The sequence below is a fragment of the Palaemon carinicauda genome, chromosome 9 (genome assembly GCF_036898095.1).
Source record: "Palaemon carinicauda isolate YSFRI2023 chromosome 9, ASM3689809v2, whole genome shotgun sequence".
In the NCBI taxonomy this organism is placed as follows: Eukaryota; Metazoa; Arthropoda; class Malacostraca; order Decapoda; family Palaemonidae; genus Palaemon; species Palaemon carinicauda.
The window spans coordinates 109016747-109029360 of NC_090733.1; positions in this window are offsets into that span (position 1 = coordinate 109016747).

Here is a 12614-nt window from a genome sequence, read left to right on the forward strand (position 1 = left end):
AATAAATAAATATATATATATGTCTATATATATGTATATATATATATATATATATATATATATATATATATATATGTATATATAAAACATTGTTATTAAAATTATCATTATGAAAATTATTGTTGTTTTTAACTATTAAAATCTGATACACATTTGTATATATATATATATATATATATATATATATATATATATATATATATATATATATATATATATATATATATATATACAATTGTGTATTAGATTTTAATAGTTAAAAAGCAACAATAATTTTCATAGTGATAATCTTAAAAAAAATGTATTTTATATATTCATATATATATATATATATATATATATATATATATATATATATATATATATATACATCATTGCTAGTATAGTTATAACTGCATACAGATATACTTATAGTTGGACTTAGGATTTCCTGTCACAACTCGCTTCGAATAAGTGCAATCTGTCACAACCCTACTGCGCGCAAGTTTCTGTGAGTAGGCCATCCCATCACCTCTGTTATATCTCCCTACAGTACACTATCTGTTTGCTTACCCGCCGCTCAGCAAGGGTGTGATATTGCTCGGAGCGAGGTGTCCAACTGTACCTACATGAAATATTTCCGTATTCGCAAAATCAATTTGAGAGGCACTATTGTTGAAAACAAGAGGAAACTCGCATGTTTGCTTCGCTTCTCGGGGGAAAGTAGCACATTCATGTAAACACATTCGAACAAATCCCAGCCTAATTCTCGTAGCTTTTAATGGCGAGGCGCAACCGATGGTAAATGTTAACTGATCGTTATTTATGCTAAGGGGCGCCGCGTGCCAATAGCGTTTTCGTACTGCTGATGAAGTCTGATTATTTCTTTCTTTTTTTTCCTCCTCTTTTAACGTTTTTTTTTTTTTCTTTTTATCTTGATGGCTGTTTAAGAGTTAAGTCTTGGCTGTATAATGTGGTAAATCAGTCATTATATTATCGGTTATTTATTGTCAGTTTTGTTAGACTTTTTCATTAGAAAATAACGCTTGTATCTATTGTTTTTCCATACTGTGTGCGATGAGATCTCTTAAAATTATATACTGTAGGAATCCTAATCAATATTATATCAACATAGGTAAATCAACGTTTATAGTCAATAGAAATTCCACTATAAACGGGGCGTATTTCATCTGCGCGCATTTAGGGATTAAGAAGTGTTATGATTGCGTGCTGTAATTGATTGCAGTTGCGTTCCTCTTTTCATCCTTTTTTCTAATAATAATTTTTTGTCAAACATCCCTACAGTTTATAAGATGTATTCCCTTGACTTAAGGTACTATAGTCTCAATAGTTCTCTCTTTTAGTCCGAGATCGACAGCATGGAATTCGTCCCAACTTCAATTGAAAAAGGAAAGAAATTCACATGCTACAGGATCGACAGAATTCTTAAATCTTTGTTAATTTTATAGCGTTTTACAGGGTAAACTGGCAAAGGAAGGCTAAGAATCGATGATAGATGTACAACTATAATCAGTGGAACGTGTATTCACTTACAGGAAATCTCCAGAGGCTCGTCCATAGCTCTTATTTTTAGGGTCTGCATTTTCATTGAAAATGATCTTACTTTTACTCATATTCACTTTCAGTTCTACATTTCTGTTTCATCTATTCAAATCTTCTATCATCTTTTTTAATTCCTCTCATGATTCACTAAACACAACTATGTCATCTGCAAATCCTAAGTTGTTAAGGTAGTCCCCATTAATATTAATTCCCACATTTTTTTTGCAATCTGAATTCTCAATAACTTCTAGACATGCTGTGAATAATTCAGGAGAGGTGGGACTTCCCTGTCTATCTCCTTTCTCAATCGGAATTTTCTCACTATAAAAGTTTTAGGATTCCTGTATAGATATCTTCGGGTGTTCTAAAATAAGAATCTTCTATTCCTTGTTTTTGAAGGGCTTTCATTACTGCTGATATTTTAACAGAATCAAATGCTTTCTCATAGTCTACTGTATAAATGCCATACCTAGTGGTTTGTCATACTTTGTTGATTTTTCTATTAGCTTGTTTATTACATGGATATGATCAGTTGTTGAAACCCCCCTTCTGAAGCCTGCCTGCTCTCTTGGTTTATTAAAGTCTAGCTGTCTTTTTATTCGGCCTAGTGTGATCTTTGTAAATAGTTTATATATTACGGAGAGTAAACTTATAGGGCGGTAATTTTCCAGGTCTTTTGTCTCCCTTTTTGTGAATTAGTATAATGGTAAGGTTTTCCCAAGCTGTAGTTACAGAGCATTCTTGCAGACATTTGGTGTAGAGCTAAGCCAGTTTTACTATTATAAAATCTCCTTCAGCTATTATTAAATCAGTTGTTAGGCCATCTTAGCCTGCTGCTTTACCTCTTTTCATGCCTTTTAATGTGTTCTTTACTTCTAATTTTACGTTTGATACCGGCTCAGGTGTTTCATTATTTCCATTGGTGAAGTTATTTCTTATATCACTATTATATAGCATTGTATAGGAATCCTCTGCATTTTCTATCACTCCATCTCTATTGTGTATAATATTTCCATTTTCATCCTTTAAAGCAAACATCTGTTGTCGCCCTGTTCAAAGTCATCTTCTCATCAACATGATGCTTCTTCCTCTCTTTAATGTTTCTCCGATTTTGGTCTGATTGTGTTTAGGAATATCTTGGGACTTTTTTTTTTTTTTTTTTTTTTTTTTTTTTTTTTTTTTTTTTTGATAGTCCTGCTAATTCTATTTCACCTGACTTGGATTTTGGCCTCGTTTCCAATCTTTTCTTTATTAGGTTATAGGTCTTTTCTAATAGTTTTGTTTGATATAGTTTAGGAACTCTTCCAGCTATCTCTTATGCTGATTCCAATACAAAATTTGATAAATTACTGTTCATTTCTTCTTTATTTTCTTCCATTTTATCATGTAGTTGGGAGTACCTTTTTTTATAGCTAACCTAAACTCATCAGATTTTTCTCTTATTACAGGATTGTTTATTTTCTTTCTTGAAATTACCTTTTCTCTCTCTTTCCTCAGATCTAAACAAATTTTGCTTCTCAACATTCTATGATTGCTTGACTTAAACTTGTTTAGGAGTGTTATATCTTTAACTAAATTGAATTTTACCATTTTATTTGATCCTTTTCATTTTTCGTTTTTCCATTTGGGCTTCTCCATATCTATTTCCTATAGTCCTTTTTATAAAAGAATATGTCCATGATTTATATATTGTTTCTTTCATCAAATTCTACAAGCATGTCTCCTCTATCATTCCATGTGCCTACTCCAGATTTACCTACTGCTGATTCTCCTCTTTTCTTTTGGCCTACTTCAGCATTTAAATTACCCAAAACAAATGTAAATGGAATCTTATATTTTTTCATAGATAACTTTAAAACTTTATAAAAAGTTTCTATTTCTTCCTTTTTGTGGGATGCTGTTGGTGCATACGTTTGAATGATCTTCAGTTTATATTTCCTAATTAGTTTGATAATTAATTCTGCAATTATATCACTACTGCTGTAAAATTCTTTTTATATTACCTGCAAGATTTTCATTAATAAGAAAACCCAGTCCATTTTCTTTGTTCATTTCATGTCCTCTGAAGCAAAATGTATGGCCCTCTTTTCATTATATTTGTATATGTTTATATGATATACTAAAGACTAGACAATGTCAATTCTATCTATCAAGCTACAGTTGTTAAACTTTTCATTGGTAATTATTATCGGAAAAGAAAGTCAGTCTCTCTATTCATATTTTAATTTTTGCGACCAAAATTGACAACAAATGAAACAGCTAATCGGGAGCTAATTGGTTTCATTATAATTAGAGATCATTCTTTCTCTCTCTTTTTATTATTATTATTATTATTGATATTGATGATAATAATAACAGTAATAATTGATAATAATGAAAAAAAGTAATAATAATAATAATAATAATAATAATAATAATAATAATAATAATAATAATAATGAAGATAGTTATGACATCCCCATATATGTATGGAAGTAAAACAACCAATTGGTGAATTTTCTTATAAATTTTCATTCAAGCAAGTTTCATTTTCATGTTTCGAAATTTCTTAGTTACTGATTGTTGCTATGTATTTTTCCCCATTAACTATTAATTTTCTTCTGTAAGGGTTAAAATATCTTTTTAAAATGAAAAATTTCTCTTTTATTTTCGTTTATTCTTTTAATTTTCCTTCCTCGAGAAAATTACAGCCGACAACGTAGTTGGCGTATGCAGTTTGTCAACAAACGTTTTGTTTACTTGACTGAAACATGAACTGTTTTAATGTCCTGGGGAATTCTATTCTGAGTAATATGTTAGCTTCTTTACACTCGCGTTAATTCCGAAGGCTTGCAAGCCAACTTGCTAAGCTACAACCCTATTTAGACTAACAGGATGCTATAAGCCCAAGGGCTCGATCATTTCGGATGATGTATCTTGATCCTCATTCTTATCAAAGGCAGTAAAATCTGCGGTTTAATAACTATATCTGATAGATGATGCCTTCCCTTTCTTATAAAGGTCCTCCTAAAGTTTGTAATCAAATTTTTTAAGGGTACGCTTTTGATCACACTTCCATATTTACTGTCCATGCCGAACGATTTAGACATGTTCCCTTGAAACTTATGGGGCGTCTAATTATCTATCTTTCAATTGTATACAAACTGTATTTACACAAATAAATGTATGCATGTATATATGGGACAATGAAAAATTGAGGACTGTAGCATTAAATTTTATTAGTTAAATTTATTAGTTCGTTGCTAAGGAAGACAACCAACTGTTTAACTTCCTGATTTTACTATCCATAAAAGCCTTATAATCATCGGTTTGAAGGCGAAAGCCACCACTTCTGTACCAAATTGGTCCTTCTTACATCAGTTTATTCTAACACACACTTTACTTATATCAAGATAAGTTCTAATTCGTATCAAGGAATAATATTACAGGTTGATTTATTTATAGATATAACATTTGCATACCTATTTGTATCATTTCCTATGAGAATACCCAAACCAGAGAGAGAGAGAGAGAGAGAGAGAGAGAGAGAGAGAGAGAGAGAGAGAGAGAGAGAGAGAGAGAGAGAGAGAGTGTTACTAGGATTTTGGATGTCTCAAAGAATTTTTCGTCCATCCGCAGACTCCATTTGCTCTTGGGTAAAGCGATTCAGTTTAAACGTTTAGAGAGTTTTTATGATATTGTCTAACTTATTATTGAATTCGTTTACTGCGTTACTCTTCACAACATCCGTTAGACGTCTGTTCCAAAAATTTGCTATTTTTTATGTAAAGAAATTACCACATTTAGTGTTGTATCTTTTCAATTCCAGTTTGTATCCGTTACCTCTGGACTGATTTGTACTAAGCTTACGCGAAGAGGTTGTCGTAATCTACGTTTGTTATTCCTTTAAGAATCTTAACTGTCTCTATTAATTGTCCTCTTGGTCGTTGTGTATATAGATCAAACAAGTTCAAACGTTTCATTTTCCGTCTATATCCAAATTGAGAGAGAGAGAGAGAGAGAGAGAGAGAGAGAGAGAGAGAGAGAGAGAGAGAGAGAGAGAGAGAGAGAGAGAGAGAGAGCCTTACCTTACCTTACCTTATTTTTTGTTTGGGTTCCCCCAGGTCCCTCAGTGTGAGGCACCTCGTATATCCACCTAGTTGCTAATGCATCTTTCGGTGTATTTTGCATCTTCCAGTCTTGGATGGTCTGGGATGCATCTTAGGTATTTATCGAGCTTATTCTTAAACTCATCTACGCTCACTCCTGATATGTTTCTTAGATGAGCTGGCAGCACATTAAATAGTCGTTGCATTATCGATGCTGGTGCGTAGTGGATTAATGTCCTGTGCGCCTTTCTTAGTTTACCTGGAATATTTTTTGGCACTATTAAACTACCTCGGCTTGCTCTTTATGATATTTTAAGCTCCATGATGTTTTCAGTAATTCCTTCTATTTGCTTCCATGCTTGTATTATCATGTAGTGTTCTCTTCTCCTTTCTAGACTGTATAGTTTTAAAATTTGCAGTCTTTCCCAGTAGTCAAGGTCTTTAACTTCTTCTATTCTAGCAGTATAGGACCTTTGTACACTCTCTATTTGTGCACTATCCTTTTGGTAGTGTGGGTACCATATCACATTGCAGTACTCGAGTGTACTACGTACATAAGTTTTGTAAAGCATAATCATGTGTTCAGCTTTTCTTGTTTTAAAGTGTCTGAATAACATTCCCATTTTTGCTCTACATTTAGCCAACAGTGTTACTATTTGGTCGTTGCATAACATATTCCTATTTAACATTACACCAAGGTCTTTAATTGCTTCCTTGTTTGTGATTGTCTCGTTATTAGGTCCCTTGTATGCATATACCATTCCTTCTCTGTTTCCATAATTCATTGATTCGAATTTATCGGAGTTAAATACCATCCTATTTATCTCCGCCCATTCATATATTTTGTTTAGATCTCTTTGTAGTGAGTTCATATCTTCATCACAAGTAATTTCTCTACTTATTCTTGTGTCATCGGCGAAACTTCTCACTACAGAGTTTTCAACATCGCAGTCTATGTCTGAGATCATAATAACAAACAGCAGTGCAGCTAAAACCGTACCTTGTGGCATGCCAGATATTACCTGGGCTTCATCCGATTTCTCGTCATTTGCAACCACTATCTGTTTTCTGTTTTGCAGGAATTCTTTTACCCATTTTCCTATCTTTCCCACAATATTATGCTTTCTCATTTTTTTCTCTAATATATTGTGGTCTACCTTGTCAAAGGCTTTTGCAAAATCTAGATAGATCACATCTGTGTCTTTTTCACTTATCATATTTTTGTATATGTTTTCATAGTGTGATATCAGTTGGGTTTTCCGGGCACAAAACCGTGTTGACCTATATTAAACAGATTATTTTTAACCAAATGATCCATTATTTTCTTTTTTATTACCCTCTCATACACTTTCATAATATGTGATGTTAGACTAACAGGTCTATAATTGCTTGCCTCTAGTCTTGATCCACTTTTGAAGATAGGGGTTATTTAAGCTAATTTATGTTTAACATATATCTCGCTCATATCTACACTTTGTCTTAGCAGTATTGCAAGCGGCTCCGCGATAGTGTTTGCAGTTTTTTTTAACAAAATCGCTGGAACTCCATCTGGTCCGGCTGCCGATCCATTTTTAATAACGTTTATAGCCTTGACAATATCTGCTTCATTAATATCTATATCCGTTAGATATTCAACATTTTCTTCTCTCATTTCTGTTTCATTATTCTCATTCGCAATTCTTGGCGTGAACTCACTCTTATATTTTTCTGCTAATATGTTGCATATTTCCTTTTTTTTCATTCGTTAACTGTCCTTCAATTCTTAGAGGGCCTATTTCTATTCCCCCTTTATTCATCTTTTTTGCATAGGAGTAACTTACTTTGGGGTTTCTTTTTATATTTTGAAGTGTCCTTTCTTCTAAGTCTCTTTTTTCATTTTCTTTCGACTGTATAATCTTTTGTTCTTCATTTTCTATCTTACATTATATTTCAATAATTTTCCATACATTTTTTTCTTTTGCAAGATTTTTCTTCCACTTTCTAATTTTTTGAAATAAGATCCTTCTGTCTCTTGGTACGCACGTCTTTTGTTTATTGCTTTTTTTCGGTACATATTTTTCAACAATTTTCTCCAGTATTTTGTACAGTATGTCCGTATTTACCTGTATATTATCACTTACAAATACATTTTTCCATTCTTTATTCAGTTCTTCATTTATTTCTGACCATTTTATATTCTTACTGTAAAAGAGAGAGAGAGAGAGAGAGAGAGAGAGAGAGAGAGAGAGAGAGAGAGAGAGAGAGAGAGAGAGATCTTCTACAGTTCGAGTCAGTGCAGAGAGCAGTTCATTAATTCCTAATCATTTAATGTGAACGAAATTAACGCTTAATCGCCTAAATAAAATACGGATACATTAAAAGCTTTCAAGTGTCAAGTTATTGCGTAAATTGAAATCCATTAATCGTTTTAGAATATTGTCTGTCAGGCTAAAGGTAGATGCGCGCCCGCGTGTGCACACAGACAGAGAGACAGACAAACAGACAGACACAGACACACACACACACACATATATATATATATATATATATATATATATATATATGTATATATATACATACATATATATATATATATGTATATATATATTACGTATTTATATATATATATATATATATATATATATACATATATATATATTACGTATTTATATATATATATATATATATATATTACGTATTTATATATATATATATATATATATATATATATATATACATATACATATATATTACGTATTTATATATATATATATATATATATATATATATATATATATATATATATATATATTACGTATTATATATATATATATATATATATATATATATATATATATATATATATATATATATTACGTATTTATATATATATATATATATATATATATATATATACATATATATATATATATATATATATATATATATATATATATATATATATATACATATACTTTTACATACACTTTTGAGACAGCTTCTCTCTAATGCAATTTTCATAGAAGGGGATTGCCTTAGTGGGGTCTGCGTGTTTCCTTAACCAAAGGCTTGACCCTGGGAATCTAAGGAAGCTGAGAAAATATGAATATTCCTGTAGGAAACTCATTGACGTCACTAAGGCAATTGCCTTCAATGAAAATACCTTTATTTAAATAAATGTGTAAGCATACAGAAGGGTGGGAAAAGAGAGGGAAAGGGGGTTTTGGTGTTTACTGAACTATGATTGATTTAATGCTAAAGGAGGTAGCAGTTAAAACCGTCGCAATTAAGGGATTAAGTGATTTTATTTATTATTAAGATGCAAATGGTAGGTACCTTGTCTTAGAAGCAAGCAGCTGATTATTATTATTATTATTATTATTATTATTATTATTATTATTATTATTATTATTATTATTATTAGAATGTAAATGGTCGGTACCTTGTCTTAAAAGCAAGCAGCTGATTATTGATATTTTATTATTTTATTATTTTATTAAAATATCAAAATATTAAATTATTGAAATATTAAAATATTAGAATATCAAAATATTAAAATAATAAAATAATAAAATAATAAAAAATAAAATATTAAAATATTATTATTAATATTATTAATAGCAATATTGACATTTGACAATTGACATTAACATTAACATTATTATTATTATTATTATTATTATTATTATTATTATTTTTATTTTCTTTATTTTTATTATTCCTAATTTTCTTACTCCTATTATTATTTTTGATATTTTTATTATTGTACTTTATTATTTTTATTATTATTTTTGTCATTTTTATTATTATTATTATTATTATTATTATTATTATTATTATTATTATTATTATTATTATTACAACGTTTCGGAAAATATTCCATCATCAGGTTCTGTAAAGTTGAAAACATACATTGATAAACACACAATAAAAGAACATTGGTAAAAGACAAGAGCAACAATAAGATAATAAATAGTACTTAAATCACTTTTCTACTGAAAGCAGAGTTATCTAGGTTTAGTTTCGGTTGAAGTTTTTCTGTGTAAAATGTTTCCAACAATCTTAGCTCGGTCTCAAATCGAGCTTTACATAAAATACTAAAGTCAAGAGGATTAGAATTGGTGTTACACACTCTATGGCAATGATCTCTTATAGAGGATTGAGAAGGTCACCTAGCGGTAGAAGGGTCCTCGAACTAATGCCCCTATGTGTCGAAGGTTCTGGTAGACAACAGTTTAGTCGAACTACCCACATACACTTCGGACACAAATTTATAAACAGCCATAGAACATAGTTCGCTAGATAACGACTCCTTGGACATGAGAAAATCTTAAAATTATTGAAAAATACCATTCTAATGTTTATATTTTTGAAGTAGGTTTTCGTTATGTGCTTAATTTTTCTTTATATTATAATATTGATTTTGTTCGATATGTAAGGAAATATATAATGTGGTCTTTTACTTCACAAATCTGGTTATCATCATTAATGACTTTTTTGTAAAATTAATTATCTTGGTTACCATTGTTGTTAAACAATTTCTAACAATGGTTACCATTGAAACAACACCCGTTTGTTCCCTTTGCAATGTTTACCTTTAGGGAGAGTGTCACACAAACGAGCGCGGGTTAATTGGGCTGATGTAGCCTTGAATATTATCCAAGCTTGATCTCCCAAAACCCCAGAGGCAGAAAAATATCCATTTTTCTCCGAAGTGTAACAATTGGCATTTTGGAAGTAGATGCTTTTTTGCATTCATTTTCAACCATATCCCTTTGTATTCATCGTTGCATTATCAATGATTAATTATAATCTGGTTTTGTTGTTGTTATTTCAAAGATGACTATGTTGGTTGTGTCGTTTTATTTAGAAATAATAATACCCTCAGATAAAATACATGGCCGACTGACGAGTCGTCAATCTTAGTGATGGGAACTTTTGATTGAATGATTGATTGATTGATTTGAAAAAAAAAAAAAAGAGGCTTGCATGTTAGACCTCCCGCCCAAAAATAAAACTAGTTTATGTGAAAACCCCAATATGTAGGTTAACCCAACAACACTTATGTTCCACCATCGAAGAAAAGCACTATAAAGGAATCGGACATATCTCCTTCGTGGAGAAAGTAAAGTTACTAATCAGTAACAATGATGCACACAGAGAGAGAGAGAGAGAGAGAGAGAGAGAGAGAGAGAGAGAGAGAGAGAGAGAGAGAGAGAGAGAGAGAGAAGCCTAAACAATAACCTAACAGCGAGAAATAACCACGAGGTAATATTATAAATTCAATGAAACCTCTGATTTATCTATCTATTGTTTCGTAAATTAATATTGCCTAGTTAGTCTTTTTGGTTTGTATTTGTTCTTCTTTCATAAGTGGTTTTCATGTTTGTTGAGATCTTCTCTTAGGAAGATGGTGGCATTTTTGGCTTTTTTATGTGGACGTGTAGTCAATATTGTTATTTTCAGAATTGTTAGTTATTATTACAGGGTCGTAGGAGCAGGGGAGGGGGTCTAGCGCCCCCCCCCCCACTTTTTTTGCTGAAAATATGCCTTTAAACGTACAGATTTACATTTTGTGAATGCATTTCATCTCTGGCAACAGCTCTTGTACAGTCTCACCCTCCCACCCCGGCCACGTAAGTATCATGTTAGTACCCAGCATCATAGTTTCAGTCCCGTCACTCGTCACTCGCCTAGTTTTACAGAGAGCAGCCCCCATATTGGGAATCAAGCCACTTATAATGTTTGACCCCTTGTGCATACCGTGCAAACATATGTTAATCTATCCGTCAATACCAAACACTATTATTGTAACAAACTATATCATTGATACGCAGTAATGAATTGAAAACATGACACACGCGAACACATGTAGTTGACGAATATCGCACATATAAACATATGCATGAATGTATATATATATATATATATATATATATATATATATATATATATATATATATATATATATATATAAATTCATATATATATATATATATATATATATATAAATTCATATATATATATATATATATTCATATATATATATATATATATATATATATATATATATATATATATATATATATATATATATATATATATATATATAAATTCATATATATATATATATATATATATATATATATATATATTCATATATCTATATATATGTATGTATGTATGTATATATAATTTCTTCATAATACTTGTTAAATATGTATACTTTTATAGATTTTCAGTGCTTATGAAGTATTAATTATACATTATTCATACACTTTTCATATGTATATTTTCTGGTCTCAGGCATGACTTTCAAATATGTATGTTATACTAGAAATATGATTTTAATTTTGCTTACTTACAATTATTCTATATATATATATATATATATATATATATATATATATATATATATATATATATATACATATCCAAATAAGCCATATATATTTTTGATACATTAATGTCTGGATTCTCTTAACGACCTCGGGATCAGAGCCCCAGGCGAAATCACACAAAGACAAGAGCTTGGGTCCGGCCGGGAATCGAACCCTGGTCGGCAAGCTTGTATAGACAGTGACTAAACCACTTGGCCACGAAGAAAGATAAAAGTCAATGACCATTCTTCTGTACTTATACCTGTCGAATTCAGGTGTTATGTACTTAGAATTGAAATCAACCCATCTTCACCATCGTAGCTAATTGGTAGTTTATAAATTGAAACTACCAATTAGCTACGATGGTGAAGATGGGTTGATTTCAATTCTAAGTACATAACACCTGAATTCGACAGGTATAAGTACAGAAGAATGGTCATTGACTTTTATCTTTCTTCGTGGCCAAGTGGTTTAGTGACTGTCAATACAAGCTTGCCGACCAGGGTTCGATTCCCGGCCGGACCCAAGCTCTTGCCTTTGTGTGATTTCGCCTGGGGCTCTGATCCCGAGGTCGTTAAGAGAATCCAGACATTAATGTATCAAAAATATATATGGCTTATTTGAA